The 14,757-nt window shown below is 38.5% G+C and overlaps 14 non-coding genes across 14 annotated transcripts; all 14 read right to left on the bottom strand.

Moving 5' to 3' along the window:
- Positions 1-296: 296 nt before the first annotated feature.
- Positions 297-369, bottom strand: TRNAR-UCG (transfer RNA arginine (anticodon UCG)). Its single transcript has one exon. It is a non-coding gene; the product is annotated as a tRNA-Arg (tRNA).
- A 1,521-nt stretch (positions 370-1,890) lies between these two features.
- TRNAR-UCG (transfer RNA arginine (anticodon UCG)) lies at positions 1,891-1,963 on the bottom strand. The gene has a single exon. It is a non-coding gene; the product is annotated as a tRNA-Arg (tRNA).
- A 645-nt stretch (positions 1,964-2,608) lies between these two features.
- On the bottom strand, positions 2,609-2,681 carry TRNAR-CCU (transfer RNA arginine (anticodon CCU)). The gene has a single exon. It is a non-coding gene; the product is annotated as a tRNA-Arg (tRNA).
- Positions 2,682-3,484: 803 nt separating this feature from the next.
- TRNAR-UCG (transfer RNA arginine (anticodon UCG)) lies at positions 3,485-3,557 on the bottom strand. The gene has a single exon. It is a non-coding gene; the product is annotated as a tRNA-Arg (tRNA).
- Positions 3,558-5,078: 1,521 nt separating this feature from the next.
- TRNAR-UCG (transfer RNA arginine (anticodon UCG)) lies at positions 5,079-5,151 on the bottom strand. The gene has a single exon. It is a non-coding gene; the product is annotated as a tRNA-Arg (tRNA).
- A 644-nt stretch (positions 5,152-5,795) lies between these two features.
- On the bottom strand, positions 5,796-5,868 carry TRNAR-UCU (transfer RNA arginine (anticodon UCU)). Its single transcript has one exon. It is a non-coding gene; the product is annotated as a tRNA-Arg (tRNA).
- An 803-nt stretch (positions 5,869-6,671) lies between these two features.
- Positions 6,672-6,744, bottom strand: TRNAR-UCG (transfer RNA arginine (anticodon UCG)). The gene has a single exon. It is a non-coding gene; the product is annotated as a tRNA-Arg (tRNA).
- Positions 6,745-7,388: 644 nt separating this feature from the next.
- On the bottom strand, positions 7,389-7,461 carry TRNAR-UCU (transfer RNA arginine (anticodon UCU)). Its single transcript has one exon. It is a non-coding gene; the product is annotated as a tRNA-Arg (tRNA).
- Positions 7,462-8,983: 1,522 nt separating this feature from the next.
- Positions 8,984-9,056, bottom strand: TRNAR-CCU (transfer RNA arginine (anticodon CCU)). Its single transcript has one exon. It is a non-coding gene; the product is annotated as a tRNA-Arg (tRNA).
- An 803-nt stretch (positions 9,057-9,859) lies between these two features.
- On the bottom strand, positions 9,860-9,932 carry TRNAR-UCG (transfer RNA arginine (anticodon UCG)). The gene has a single exon. It is a non-coding gene; the product is annotated as a tRNA-Arg (tRNA).
- Positions 9,933-10,577: 645 nt separating this feature from the next.
- On the bottom strand, positions 10,578-10,650 carry TRNAR-CCU (transfer RNA arginine (anticodon CCU)). Its single transcript has one exon. It is a non-coding gene; the product is annotated as a tRNA-Arg (tRNA).
- Positions 10,651-12,171: 1,521 nt separating this feature from the next.
- TRNAR-CCU (transfer RNA arginine (anticodon CCU)) lies at positions 12,172-12,244 on the bottom strand. The gene has a single exon. It is a non-coding gene; the product is annotated as a tRNA-Arg (tRNA).
- An 803-nt stretch (positions 12,245-13,047) lies between these two features.
- Positions 13,048-13,120, bottom strand: TRNAR-UCG (transfer RNA arginine (anticodon UCG)). Its single transcript has one exon. It is a non-coding gene; the product is annotated as a tRNA-Arg (tRNA).
- Positions 13,121-14,642: 1,522 nt separating this feature from the next.
- TRNAR-UCG (transfer RNA arginine (anticodon UCG)) lies at positions 14,643-14,715 on the bottom strand. The gene has a single exon. It is a non-coding gene; the product is annotated as a tRNA-Arg (tRNA).
- Between the last annotated feature and the right edge of the window lie 42 nt (positions 14,716-14,757).

The following is a 14,757-nucleotide window of genomic DNA, read 5'->3' as shown; positions in this document are numbered from 1 at the left end:
ATGAACACATACTTACACACCTTGCAGTTCATCTACACACACTTAAGCTAAAAACCCATTCTGTGAAGTCAAAAGTCTGCAAACCTAGTACATATTCAGTGCGTGTACATAGAAGCACTTTTTAATGCCACTAAAATGCACTAGATTTTAGACTGAAGATGCAATCTAAATGACTGTGCAGTATGTACTCCACTTTATTATTAATTAGGAATGAGAACATGATGGCTATGAGAGTATTGGAAGAGCCTGCTTCCATTCTGAATGTAAACCTGAATTGTGTGACCATTGGCAAAAACCGACCACGAAGGGACTCGAACCCTCAATCTTCTGATTCGAAGTCAGACGCCTTATCCATTAGGCCACGCGGTCATGTGTCTTGCTGCGTTTATTTATATACTGTAGGTGGTATGCAAGGATGGAAAATAAATTATTTATAGTTATTTAAGTTTACAAACCATTGTGGGGTTTTTTCAGCTCCTTTCAATTAAATCACTTTTTTGGAATTTATATATTGAGAATGTCACCAGTACGATAAGCTATTGTTTTCTTTTTTGCATTTAAAACTCTTTCTTCATGAGATTAAAGCTCAGAGTATGCTTTATATAGCTCTGGATGTTTCCAGAAGTGGAGAGAAACTGTTTTGAAAGTAGTACAAACTGCTCCTTCCTGGATATTCCAATTTACACACACTCAAAGGTTGTATACGTTTCATGAATCCTGACTTGCCCTATTCAAGTGCCTGAAAGCCTTTCACCACCTCTAGGAACAACAGTTACACCAATCCAATTCAAATCATTTTTTCCAAAGGAATATCTTCTGCCGGGTCAAAAATGCATCTGACAAAGATAGGTGTTTAAAAAATTGACTTTCTAGTTTCAGAACATCAACATGACTGAAGAGTACAGAAGTAAAATGGTACCATTTCAAAGTTCCTAATACCTCATAAACATCTGAGAGGAAGCATGTAATAAATATACTTATTTTTCTGGAAAAGTAAGAGTGAACTTTGGTTTGCACCTCAGATGGCACTCGAACCCACAATCCCTGGCTTAGAAGGCCAGTGCCTTATCCATTAGGCCACTGAGGCACAGATAAAAGCCAGTGATCTAGAGGCATTATTTAAATGTATTCAACCGTCCAACACTGGTGTCTGCACACAGGATATTTCTCAGTTCTCTCCATAAGTAAACTTCCCATTTTCATCCTCTTCCATCCCCGACTTTAACACTCTGTTCTGTGCTATAATGGAGACTCTGCATTTGTAGCAAGTGCAGAGAAATTGGAGGAGTACCATTTTCGAATCAACACTTCTTCTTCCATGGATGCTTTTCTCATTAAACTGGGCTTTGACAGTGGTATCAAGCCGTCCTTGTCTTCAGCAGGACACAGAAACAGGCACCAAGTCTACTAACCAAGTTCAACCACACTCTGCAACTTAATAGACCAATGCTTTACAAATTAGCCAACTGTGTCATCAGCAAAGGCAGCCAATGTGCCAATCCTTTATAATTCTTCTGTAGTACTTTTCTTTCTCGTAGGCAAATTTAGCACTTTAACTGCACAAATCAAACAGATTTTACACTTGAAGCACTCCATGAACACATACTTACACACCTTGCAGTTCATCTACACACACTTAAGCTAAAAACCCATTCTGTGAAGTCAAAATTCTGCAAACCTAGTACATATTCAGTGCGTGTACATAGAAGCACTTTTTAATGCCACTTAAATGCACTAGATTTTAGACTGAAGATGCAATCTAAATGACTGTGCAGTATGTACTCCACTTTATTATTAATTAGGAATGAGAACATGATGGCTATGAGAGTATTGGAAGAGCCTGCTTCCATTCTGAATGGAAACCTGAATTGTTTGACCATTGGCAAAAACCGACCACGAAGGGACCCGAACCCTCAATCTTCTGATTCGAAGTCAGACGCCTTATCCATTAGGCCACGCGGTCATGTGTCCTGCTGCGTTTATTTATATACTGTAGGTGGTATGCAAGGATGGAAAATATATTATTTATAGTTATTTAGGTTTACAAACCATTGTGGGGTTTTTTCAGCTCCTTTCAATTAAATCACTTTTTTGGAATTTATATAATGAGAATGTCACCAGTACGATAAGCTATTGTTTCCTTTTTTCATTTAAACCTCTTTCTTCATGAGATTAAAGCTCAGAGTATGCTTTATATAGCTCTGGATGTTTCCAGAAGTGGAGAGAAACTGTTTTGAAAGTAGTACAAACTGCTCCTTCATGGATATTCCAATTTACACACACTCAAAGGTTGTATACGTTTCATGAATCCTGACTTTCCCTATTCAAGTGCCTGAAAGCCTTTCACCACCTCTAGGAACAACAGTTACACCAATCCAATTCAAATAATTTTTTCCAAAGGAATATCTTCTGCCGGGTCAAAACTGCATCTGACAAAGATAGGTGTTTAAAAATCGACTTTGTAGTTTCAGAACATCAACATGACTCTGAAGAGTACAGAAGTAAAATGGTACCATTTCAAAGTTCCTAATACCTCATAAACATCTGAGAGGATGCATGCAATAAATATACTTATTTTTCTGGAAAAGAAAGAGTGAACTTTGGTTTGCACCTCAGATGGGACTCGAACCCACAATCCCTGGCTTAGGAGGCCAGTGCCTTATCCATTAGGCCACTGAGGCACAGATAAACGCCAGCAATCTAGAGGCATTATTTAAATGTATTCAATCGTCCAACACTGGTGTCTGTACACAGGATATTTCTCAGTTCTCTCCATAAGTAAACTTCCCATTTTCATCCTCTTCCATCCCCGACTTTAACACTCTGTTCTGTGCTATAATGGAGACTCTGCATTTGTAGCAAGTGCAGAGAAATTGGAGGAGTACCATTTTCGAATCAACACTTCTTCTTCCATGGATGCTTTTCTCATTAAACTGGGCTTTGACAGTGGTATCAAGCCGTCCTTGTCTTCAGCAGGACACATAAACAGGCACCAAGTCTACTAACCAAGTTCAACCACACTCTGCAACTTAATAGACCAGTGCTTTACAAATTAGCCAACTGTGTCATCAGCAAAGGCAGCCAATGTGCCAATCCTATATAATTCTTCTGTAGTACTTTTATTTCTCGTAGGCAAAATTAGCACTTTAACTGCACAAATCATACAGATTTTACACTTGAAGCACTCCATGAACACATACTTACACACCTTGCAGTTCATCTACACACACTTAAGCTAAAAACCCATTCTGTGAAGTCAAAAGTCTGCAAACCTAGTACATATTCAGTGCGTGTACATAGAAGCACTTTTTAATGCCACTAAAATGCACTAGATTTTAGACTGAAGATGCAATCTAAATGACTGTGCAGTATGTACTCCACTTTATTATTAATTAGGAATGAGAACATGATGGCTATGAGAGTATTGGAAGAGCCTGCTTCCATTCTGAATGTAAACCTGAATTGTGTGACCATTGGCAAAAACCGACCACGAAGGGACTCGAACCCTCAATCTTCTGATTCGAAGTCAGACGCCTTATCCATTAGGCCACGCGGTCATGTGTCTTGCTGCGTTTATTTATATACTGTAGGTGGTATGCAAGGATGGAAAATAAATTATTTATAGTTATTTAAGTTTACAAACCATTGTGGGGTTTTTTCAGCTCCTTTCAATTAAATCACTTTTTTGGAATTTATATAATGAGAATGTCACCAGTACGATAAGCTATTGTTTTCTTTTTTGCATTTAAAACTCTTTCTTCATGAGATTAAAGCTCAGAGTATGCTTTATATAGCTCTGGATGTTTCCAGAAGTGGAGAGAAACTGTTTTGAAAGTAGTACAAACTGCTCCTTCCTGGATATTCCAATTTACACACACTCAAAGGTTGTATACGTTTCATGAATCCTGACTTGCCCTATTCAAGTGCCTGAAAGCCTTTCACCACCTCTAGGAACAACAGTTACACCAATCCAATTCAAATCATTTTTTCCAAAGGAATATCTTCTGCCGGGTCAAAAATGCATCTGACAAAGATAGGTGTTTAAAAAATTGACTTTCTAGTTTCAGAACATCAACATGACTGAAGAGTACAGAAGTAAAATGGTACCATTTCAAAGTTCCTAATACCTCATAAACATCTGAGAGGAAGCATGTAATAAATATACTTATTTTTCTGGAAAAGTAAGAGTGAACTTTGGTTTGCACCTCAGATGGCACTCGAACCCACAATCCCTGGCTTAGAAGGCCAGTGCCTTATCCATTAGGCCACTGAGGCACAGATAAAAGCCAGTGATCTAGAGGCATTATTTAAATGTATTCAACCGTCCAACACTGGTGTCTGCACACAGGATATTTCTCAGTTCTCTCCATAAGTAAACTTCCCATTTTCATCCTCTTCCATCCCCGACTTTAACACTCTGTTCTGTGCTATAATGGAGACTCTGCATTTGTAGCAAGTGCAGAGAAATTGGAGGAGTACCATTTTCGAATCAACACTTCTTCTTCCATGGATGCTTTTCTCATTAAACTGGGCTTTGACAGTGGTATCAAGCCGTCCTTGTCTTCAGCAGGACACAGAAACAGGCACCAAGTCTACTAACCAAGTTCAACCACACTCTGCAACTTAATAGACCAGTGCTTTACAAATTAGCCAACTGTGTCATCAGCAAAGGCAGCCAATGTGCCAATCCTATATAATTCTTCTGTAGTACTTTTCTTTCTCGTAGGCAAAATTAGCACTTTAACTGCACAAATCATACAGATTTTACACTTGAAGCACTCCATGAACACATACTTACACACCTTGCAGTTCATCTACACACACTTAAGCTAAAAACCCATTCTGTGAAGTCAAAAGTCTGCAAACCTAGTACATATTCAGTGCGTGTACATAGAAGCACTTTTTAATGCCACTAAAATGCACTAGATTTTAGACTGAAGATGCAATCTAAATGACTGTGCAGTATGTACTCCACTTTATTATTAATTAGGAATGAGAACATGATGGCTATGAGAGTATTGGAAGAGCCTGCTTCCATTCTGAATGTAAACCTGAATTGTGTGACCATTGGCAAAAACCGACCACGAAGGGACTCGAACCCTCAATCTTCTGATTCGAAGTCAGACGCCTTATCCATTAGGCCACGCGGTCATGTGTCTTGCTGCATTTATTTATATACTGTAGGTGGTATGCAAGGATGGAAAATAAATTATTTATAGTTATTTAAGTTTACAAACCATTGTGGGGTTTTTCAGCTCCTTTCAATTAAATCACTTTTTTGGAATTTATATAATGAGAATGTCACCAGTACGATAAGCTATTGTTTTCTTTTTTGCATTTAAAACTCTTTCTTCATGAGATTAAAGCTCAGAGTATGCTTTATATAGCTCTGGATGTTTCCAGAAGTGGAGAGAAACTGTTTTGAAAGTAGTACAAACTGCTCCTTCCTGGATATTCCAATTTACACACACTCAAAGGTTGTATACGTTTCATGAATCCTGACTTGCCCTATTCAAGTGCCTGAAAGCCTTTCACCACCTCTAGGAACAACAGTTACACCAATCCAATTCAAATCATTTTTTCCAAAGGAATATCTTCTGCCGGGTCAAAAATGCATCTGACAAAGATAGGTGTTTAAAAAATTGACTTTGTAGTTTCAGAACATCAACATGACTGAAGAGTACAGAAGTAAAATGGTACCATTTCAAAGTTCCTAATACCTCATAAACATCTGAGAGGAAGCATGTAATAAATATACTTATTTTTCTGGAAAAGTAAGAGTGAACTTTGGTTTGCACCTCAGATGGGACTCGAACCCACAATCCCTGGCTTAGAAGGCCAGTGCCTTATCCATTAGGCCACTGAGGCACAGATAAATGCCAGTGATCTAGAGGCATTATTTAAATGTATTCAACCGTCCAACACTGGTGTCTGCACACAGGATATTTCTCAGTTCTCTCCATAAGTAAACTTCCCATTTTCATCCTCTTCCATCCCCGACTTTAACACTCTGTTCTGTGCTATAATGGAGACTCTGCATTTGTAGCAAGTGCAGAGAAATTGGAGGAGTACCATTTTCGAATCAACACTTCTTCTTCCATGGATGCTTTTCTCATTAAACTGGGCTTTGACAGTGGTATCAAGCCGTCCTTGTCTTCAGCAGGACACATAAACAGGCACCAAGTCTACTAACCAAGTTCAACCACACTCTGCAACTTAATAGACCAGTGCTTTACAAATTAGCCAACTGTGTCATCAGCAAAGGCAGCCAATGTGCCAATCCTATATAATTCTTCTGTAGTACTTTTATTTCTCGTAGGCAAAATTAGCACTTTAACTGCACAAATCATACAGATTTTACACTTGAAGCACTCCATGAACACATACTTACACACCTTGCAGTTCATCTACACACACTTAAGCTAAAAACCCATTCTGTGAAGTCAAAAGTCTGCAAACCTAGTACATATTCAGTGCGTGTACATAGAAGCACTTTTTAATGCCACTAAAATGCACTAGATTTTAGACTGAAGATGCAATCTAAATGACTGTGCAGTATGTACTCCACTTTATTATTAATTAGGAATGAGAACATGATGGCTATGAGAGTATTGGAAGAGCCTGCTTCCATTCTGAATGTAAACCTGAATTGTGTGACCATTGGCAAAAACCGACCACGAAGGGACTCGAACCCTTAATCTTCTGATTCGAAGTCAGACGCCTTATCCATTAGGCCACGCGGTCATGTGTCTTGCTGCGTTTATTTATATACTGTAGGTGGTATGCAAGGATGGAAAATAAATTATTTATAGTTATTTAAGTTTACAAACCATTGTGGGGTTTTTTCAGCTCCTTTCAATTAAATCACTTTTTTGGAATTTATATAATGAGAATGTCACCAGTACGATAAGCTATTGTTTTCTTTTTTGCATTTAAAACTCTTTCTTCATGAGATTAAAGCTCAGAGTATGCTTTATATAGCTCTGGATGTTTCCAGAAGTGGAGAGAAACTGTTTTGAAAGTAGTACAAACTGCTCCTTCCTGGATATTCCAATTTACACACACTCAAAGGTTGTATACGTTTCATGAATCCTGACTTGCCCTATTCAAGTGCCTGAAAGCCTTTCACCACCTCTAGGAACAACAGTTACACCAATCCAATTCAAATCATTTTTTCCAAAGGAATATCTTCTGCCGGGTCAAAAATGCATCTGACAAAGATAGGTGTTTAAAAATTGACTTTGTAGTTTCAGAACATCAACATGACTGAAGAGTACAGAAGTAAAATGGTACCATTTCAAAGTTCCTAATACCTCATAAACATCTGAGAGGAAGCATGTAATAAATATACTTATTTTTCTGGAAAAGTAAGAGTGAACTTTGGTTTGCACCTCAGATGGGACTCGAACCCACAATCCCTGGCTTAGAAGGCCAGTGCCTTATCCATTAGGCCACTGAGGCACAGATAAATGCCAGTGATCTAGAGGCATTATTTAAATGTATTCAATCGTCCAACACTGGTGTCTGCACACAGGATATTTCTCAGTTCTCTCCATAAGTAAACTTCCCATTTTCATCCTCTTCCATCCCCGACTTTAACACTCTGTTCTGTGCTATAATGGAGACTCTGCATTTGTAGCAAGTGCAGAGAAATTGGAGGAGTACCATTTTCGAATCAACACTTCTTCTTCCATGGATGCTTTTCTCATTAAACTGGGCTTTGACAGTGGTATCAAGCCGTCCTTGTCTTCAGCAGGACACAGAAACAGGCACCAAGTCTACTAACCAAGTTCAACCACACTCTGCAACTTAATAGACCAATTCTTTACAAATTAGCCAACTGTGTCATCAGCAAAGGCAGCCAATGTGCCAATCCTTTATAATTCTTCTGTAGTACTTTTCTTTCTCGTAGGCAAATTTAGCACTTTAACTGCACAAATCAAACAGATTTTACACTTGAAGCACTCCATGAACACATACTTACACACCTTGCAGTTCATCTACACACACTTAAGCTAAAAACCCATTCTGTGAAGTCAAAATTCTGCAAACCTAGTACATATTCAGTGCGTGTACATAGAAGCACTTTTTAATGCCACTTAAATGCACTAGATTTTAGACTGAAGATGCAATCTAAATGACTGTGCAGTATGTACTCCACTTTATTATTAATTAGGAATGAGAACATGATGGCTATGAGAGTATTGGAAGAGCCTGCTTCCATTCTGAATGGAAACCTGAATTGTGTGACCATTGGCAAAAACCGACCACGAAGGGACCCGAGCCCACAATCTTCTGATTCGAAGTCAGACGCCTTATCCATTAGGCCACGCGGTCATGTGTCCTGCTGCGTTTATTTATATACTGTAGGTGGTATGCAAGGATGGAAAATAAATTATTTATAGTTATTTAAGTTTACAAACCATTGTGGGGTTTTTTCAGCTCCTTTCAATTAAATCACTTTTTTGGAATTTATATAATGAGAATGTCACCAGTACGATAAGCTATTGTTTTCTTTTTTGCATTTAAACCTCTTTCTTCATGAGATTAAAGCTCAGAGTATGCTTTATATAGCTCTGGATGTTTCCAGAAGTGGAGAGAAACTGTTTTGAAAGTAGTACAAACTGCTCCTTCCTGGATATTCCAATATACACACACTCAAAGGTTGTATACGTTTCATGAATCCTGACTTGCCCTATTCAAGTGCCTGAAAGCCTTTCACCACCTCTAGAAACAACAGTTACACCAATCCAATTCAAATCATTTTTTCCAAAGGAATATCTTTTGCCGGGTCAAAAATGCATCTGACAAAGATAGGTGTTTAAAAATTGACTTTGTAGTTTCAGAACATCAACATGACTCTGAAGAGTACAGAAGTAAAATGGTACCATTTCAAAGTTCCTAATACCTCATAAACATATGAGAGGAAGCATGTAATAAATATACTTATTTTTCTGGAAAAGTAAGAGTGAACTTTAGTTTGCACCTCAGATGGGACTCGAACCCACAATCCCTGGCTCAGGAGGCCAGTGCCTTATCCATTAGTCCACTGAGGCACAGATAAATGCCAGCAATCTAGAGGCATTATTTAAATGTATTCAATCGTCCAACACTGGTGTCTGCACACAGGATATTTCTCAGTTCTCTCCATAAGTAAACTTCCCATTTTCATCCTCTTCCATCCCCGACTTTAACACTCTGTTCTGTGCTATAATGGAGACTCTGCATTTGTAGCAAGTGCAGAGAAATTGGAGGAGTACCATTTTCGAATCAACACTTCTTCTTCCATGGATGCTTTTCTCATTAAACTGGGCTTTGACAGTGGTATCAAGCTGTCCTTGTCTTCAGCAGGACACAGAAACAGGCACCAAGTCTACTAACCAAGTTCAACCACACTCTGCAACTTAATAGACCAGTGCTTTACAAATTAGCCAACTGTGTCATCAGCAAAGGCAGCCAATGTGCCAATCCTTTATAATTCTTCTGTAGTACTTTTCTTTCTCGTAGGCAAAATTAGCACTTTAACTTCAGAAATCATACAGATTTTACACTTGAAGCACCCCATGAACACATACTTACACACCTTGCAGTTCATCTACACACACTTAAGCTAAAAACCCATTCTGTGAAGTCAAAATTCTGCAAACCTAGTACATATTCAGTGCGTGTACATAGAAGCACTTTTTAATGCCACTTAAATGCACTAGATTTTAGACTGTAGATGCAATCTAAATGACTGTGCAGTATGTACTCCACTTTATTATTAATTAGGAATGAGAACATGATGGCTATGAGAGTATTGGAAGAGCCTGCTTCCATTCTGAATGTAAACCTGAATTGTGTGACCATTGGCAAAAACCGACCACGAAGGGACTCGAACCCTCAATCTTCTGATTCGAAGTCAGACGCCTTATCCATTAGGCCACGCGGTCATGTGTCCTGCTGCGTTTATTTATATACTGTAGGTGGTATGCAAGGATGGAAAATATATTATTTATAGTTATTTAGGTTTACAAACCATTGTGGGGTTTTTTCAGCTCCTTTCAATTAAATCACTTTTTGGGAATTTATATAATGAGAATGTCACCAGTACGATAAGCTATTGTTTCCTTTTTTCATTTAAACCTCTTTCTTCATGAGATTAAAGCTCAGAGTATGCTTTATATAGCTCTGGATGTTTCCAGAAGTGGAGAGAAACTGTTTTGAAAGTAGTACAAACTGCTCCTTCCTGGATATTCCAATTTACACACACTCAAAGGTTGTATACGTTTCATGAATCCTGACTTTCCCTATTCAAGTGCCTGAAAGCCTCTTACCACCTCTAGGAACAACAGTTACACCAATCCAATTCAAATAATTTTTTCCAAAGGAATATCTTCTGCCGGGTCAAAACTGCATCTGACAAAGATAGGTGTTTAAAAATCGACTTTGTAGTTTCAGAACATCAACATGACTCTGAAGAGTACAGAAGTAAAATGGTACCATTTCAAAGTTCCTAATACCTCATAAACATCTGAGAGGAAGCATGTAATAAATATACTTATTTTTCTGGAAAAGTAAGAGTGAACTTTGGTTTGCACCTCAGATGGGACTCTAACCCACAATCCCTGGCTTAGGAGGCCAGTGCCTTATCCATTAGGCCACTGAGGCACAGATAAATGCCAGCAATCTAGAGGCATTATTTAAATGTATTCAATCGTCCAACACTGGTGTCTGCACACAGGATATTTCTCAGTTCTCTCCATAAGTAAACTTCCCATTTTCATCCTCTTCCATCCCCGACTTTAACACTCTGTTCTGTGCTATAATGGAGACTCTGCATTTGTAGCAAGTGCAGAGAAATTGGAGGAGTACCATTTTCGAATCAACACTTCTTCTTCCATGGATGCTTTTCTCATTAAACTGGGCTTTGACAGTGGTATCAAGCCGTCCTTGTCTTCAGCAGGACACAGAAACAGGCACCAAGTCTACTAACCAAGTTCAACCACACTCTGCAACTTAATAGACCAATGCTTTACAAATTAGCCAACTGTGTCATCAGCAAAGGCAGCCAATGTGCCAATCCTTTATAATTCTTCTGTAGTACTTTTCTTTCTCGTAGGCAAATTTAGCACTTTAACTGCACAAATCAAACAGATTTTACACTTGAAGCACTCCATGAACACATACTTACACACCTTGCAGTTCATCTACACACACTTAAGCTAAAAACCCATTCTGTGAAGTCAAAATTCTGCAAACCTAGTACATATTCAGTGCGTGTACATAGAAGCACTTTTTAATGCCACTTAAATGCACTAGATTTTAGACTGAAGATGCAATCTAAATGACTGTGCAGTATGTACTCCACTTTATTATTAATTAGGAATGAGAACATGATGGCTATGAGAGTATTGGAAGAGCCTGCTTCCATTCTGAATGTAAACCTGAATTGTGTGACCATTGGCAACAACCGACCACGAAGGGACTCGAACCCTCAATCTTCTGATTCTAAGTCAGACGCCTTATCCATTAGGCCAAGCGGTCATGTTTCCTGCTGTGTTTATTTATATACTGTAGGTGGTATGCAAGGATGGAAAATATATTATTTATAGTTATTTAGGTTTACAAACCATTGTGGGGTTTTTTCAGCTCCTTTCAATTAAATCACTTTTTTGGAATTTATATAATGAGAATGTCACCAGTACGATAAGCTATTGTTTCCTTTTTTCATTTAAACCTCTTTCTTCATGAGATTAAAGCTCAGAGTATGCTTTATATAGCTCTGGATGTTTCCAGAAGTGGAGAGAAACTGTTTTGAAAGTAGTACAAACTGCTCCTTCCTGGATATTCCAATTTACACACACTCAAAGGTTGTATACGTTTCATGAATCCTGACTTGCCCTATTCAAGTGCCTGAAAGCCTTTCACCACCTCTAGGAACAACAGTTACACCAATCCAATTCAAATCATTTTTTCCAAAGGAATATCTTCTGCCGGGTCAAAAATGCATCTGACAAAGATAGGTGTTTAAAAATCGACTTTTTAGTTTCAGAACATCAACATGACTCTGAAGAGTACAGAAGTAAAATGGTACCATTTCAAAGTTCCTAATACCTCATAAACATCTGAGAGGAAGCATGTAATAAATATACTTATTTTTCTGGAAAAGTAAGAGTGAACTTTGGTTTGCACCTCAGATGGGACTCGAACCCACAATCCCTGGCTTAGGAGGCCAGTGCCTTATCCATTAGGCCACTGAGGCACAGATAAATGCCAGTGATCTAGAGGCATTATTTAAATGTATTCAATCGTCCAACACTGGTGTCTGTACACAGGATATTTCTCAGTTCTCTCCATAAGTAAACTTCCCATTTTCATCCTCTTCCATCCCCGACTTTAACAAACTGTTCTGTGCTATAATGGAGACTCTGCATTTGTAGCAAGTGCAGAGAAATTGGAGGAGTACCATTTTCGAATCAACACTTCTTCTTCCATGGATGCTTTTCTCATTAAACTGGGCTTTGACAGTGGTATCAAGCCGTCCTTGTCTTCAGCAGGACACAGAAACAGGCACCAAGTCTACTAACCAAGTTCAACCACACTCTGCAACTTAATAGACCAGTGCTTTACAAATTAGCCAACTGTGTCATCAGCAAAGGCAGCCAATGTGCCAATCCTATATAATTCTTCTGTAGTACTTTTCTTTCTCGTAGGCAAAATTAGCACTTTAACTGCACAAATCATACAGATTTTACACTTGAAGCACTCCATGAACACATACTTACACACCTTGCAGTTCATCTACACACACTTAAGCTAAAAACCCATTCTGTGAAGTCAAAATTCTGCAAACCTAGTGCATATTCAGTGCGTGTACATAGAAGCACTTTTTAATGCCACTTAAATGCACTAGATTTTAGACTGAAGATGCAATCTAAATGACTGTGCAGTATTTACTCCACTTTATTATTAATTAGGAATGAGAACATGATGGCTATGAGAGTATTGGAAGAGCCTGCTTCCATTCTGAATGGAAACCTGAATTGTGTGACCATTGGCAAAAACCGACCACGAAGGGACTCAAACCCTCAATCTTCTGATTCGAAGTCAGATGCCTTATCCATTAGGCCACGCGGTCATGTGTCCTGCTGCGTTTATTTATATACTGTAGGTGGTATGCAAGGATGGAAAATATATTATTTATAGTTATTTAGGTTTACAAACCATTGTGGGGTTTTTTCAGCTCCTTTCAATTAAATCACTTTTTTGGAATTTATATAATGAGAATGTCACCAGTACGATAAGCTATTGTTTTCTTTTTTGCATTTAAACCTCTTTCTTCATGAGATTAAAGCTCAGAGTATGCTTTATATAGCTCTGGATGTTTCCAGAAGTGGAGAGAAACTGTTTTGAAAGTAGTACAAACTGCTCCTTCCTGGATATTCCAATTTACACACACTCAAAGGTTGTATACGTTTCATGAATCCTGACTTGCCCTATTCAAGTGCCTGAAAGCCTTTCACCACCTCTAGAAACAACAGTTACACCAATCCAATTCAAATCATTTTTTCCAAAGGAATATCTTCTGCCGGGTCAAAAATGCATCTGACAAAGATAGGTGTTTAAAAATTGACTTTGTAGTTTCAGAACATCAACATGACTCTGAAGAGTACAGAAGTAAAATGGTACCATTTCAAAGTTCCTAATACCTCATAAACATCTGAGAGGAAGCATGTAATAAATATACTTATTTTTCTGGAAAAGTAAGAGTGAAATTTAGTTTGCACCTCAGATGGAACTCAAACCCACAATCCCTGGCTTAGGAGGCCAGTGCCTTATCCATTAGGCCACTGAGGCACAGATAAATGGCAGCAATCTAGAGGCATTATTTAAATGTATTCAATCGTCCAACACTGGTGTCTGCACACAGGATGTTTCTCAGTTCTCTCCATAAGTAAACTTCCCATTTTCATCCTCTTCCATCCCCGACTTTAACACTCTGTTCTGTGCTATAATGGAGACTCTGCATTTGTAGCAAGTGCAGAGAAATTGGAGGAGTACCATTTTCGAATCAACACTTCTTCTTCCATGGATGCTTTTCTCATTAAACTGGGCTTTGACAGTGGTATCAAGCCGTCCTTGTCTTCAGCAGGACACAGAAACAGGCACCAAGTCTACTAACCAAGTTCAACCACACTCTGCAACTTAATAGACCAATGCTTTACAAATTAGCCAACTGTGTCATCAGCAAAGGCAGTCAATGTGCCAATCCTTTATAATTCTTCTGTAGTACTTTTCTTTCTCGTAGGCAAATTTAGCACTTTAACTGCACAAATCAAACAGATTTTACACTTGAAGCACTCCATGAACACATACTTACACACCTTGCAGTTCATCTACACACACTTAAGCTAAAAACCCATTCTGTGAAGTCAAAATTCTGCAAACCTAGTACATATTCAGTGCGTGTACATAGAAGCACTTTTTAATGCCACTTAAATGCACTAGATTTTAGACTGAAGATGCAATCTAAATGACTGTGCAGTATGTACTCCACTTTATTATTAATTAGGAATGAGAACATGATGGCTATGAGAGTATTGGAAGAGCCTGCTTCCATTCTGAATGGAAACCTGAATTGTGTGACCATTGGCAAAAACCGACCACGAAGGGACCCGAACCCTCAATCTTCTGATTCGAAGTCAGACGCCTTATCCATTAGGCCACGCGGTCATGTGTCCTGCTGTGTTTATTTATATACTGTAGGTGGTATGC

Source organism: Lissotriton helveticus, chromosome 5_1 (genome assembly GCF_964261635.1).
Source record: "Lissotriton helveticus chromosome 5_1, aLisHel1.1, whole genome shotgun sequence".
In the NCBI taxonomy this organism is placed as follows: Eukaryota; Metazoa; Chordata; class Amphibia; order Caudata; family Salamandridae; genus Lissotriton; species Lissotriton helveticus.
The sequence above is the reverse complement of the archived record's forward strand: the minus strand, read 5'-3'. Positions and strand labels throughout refer to the sequence as shown.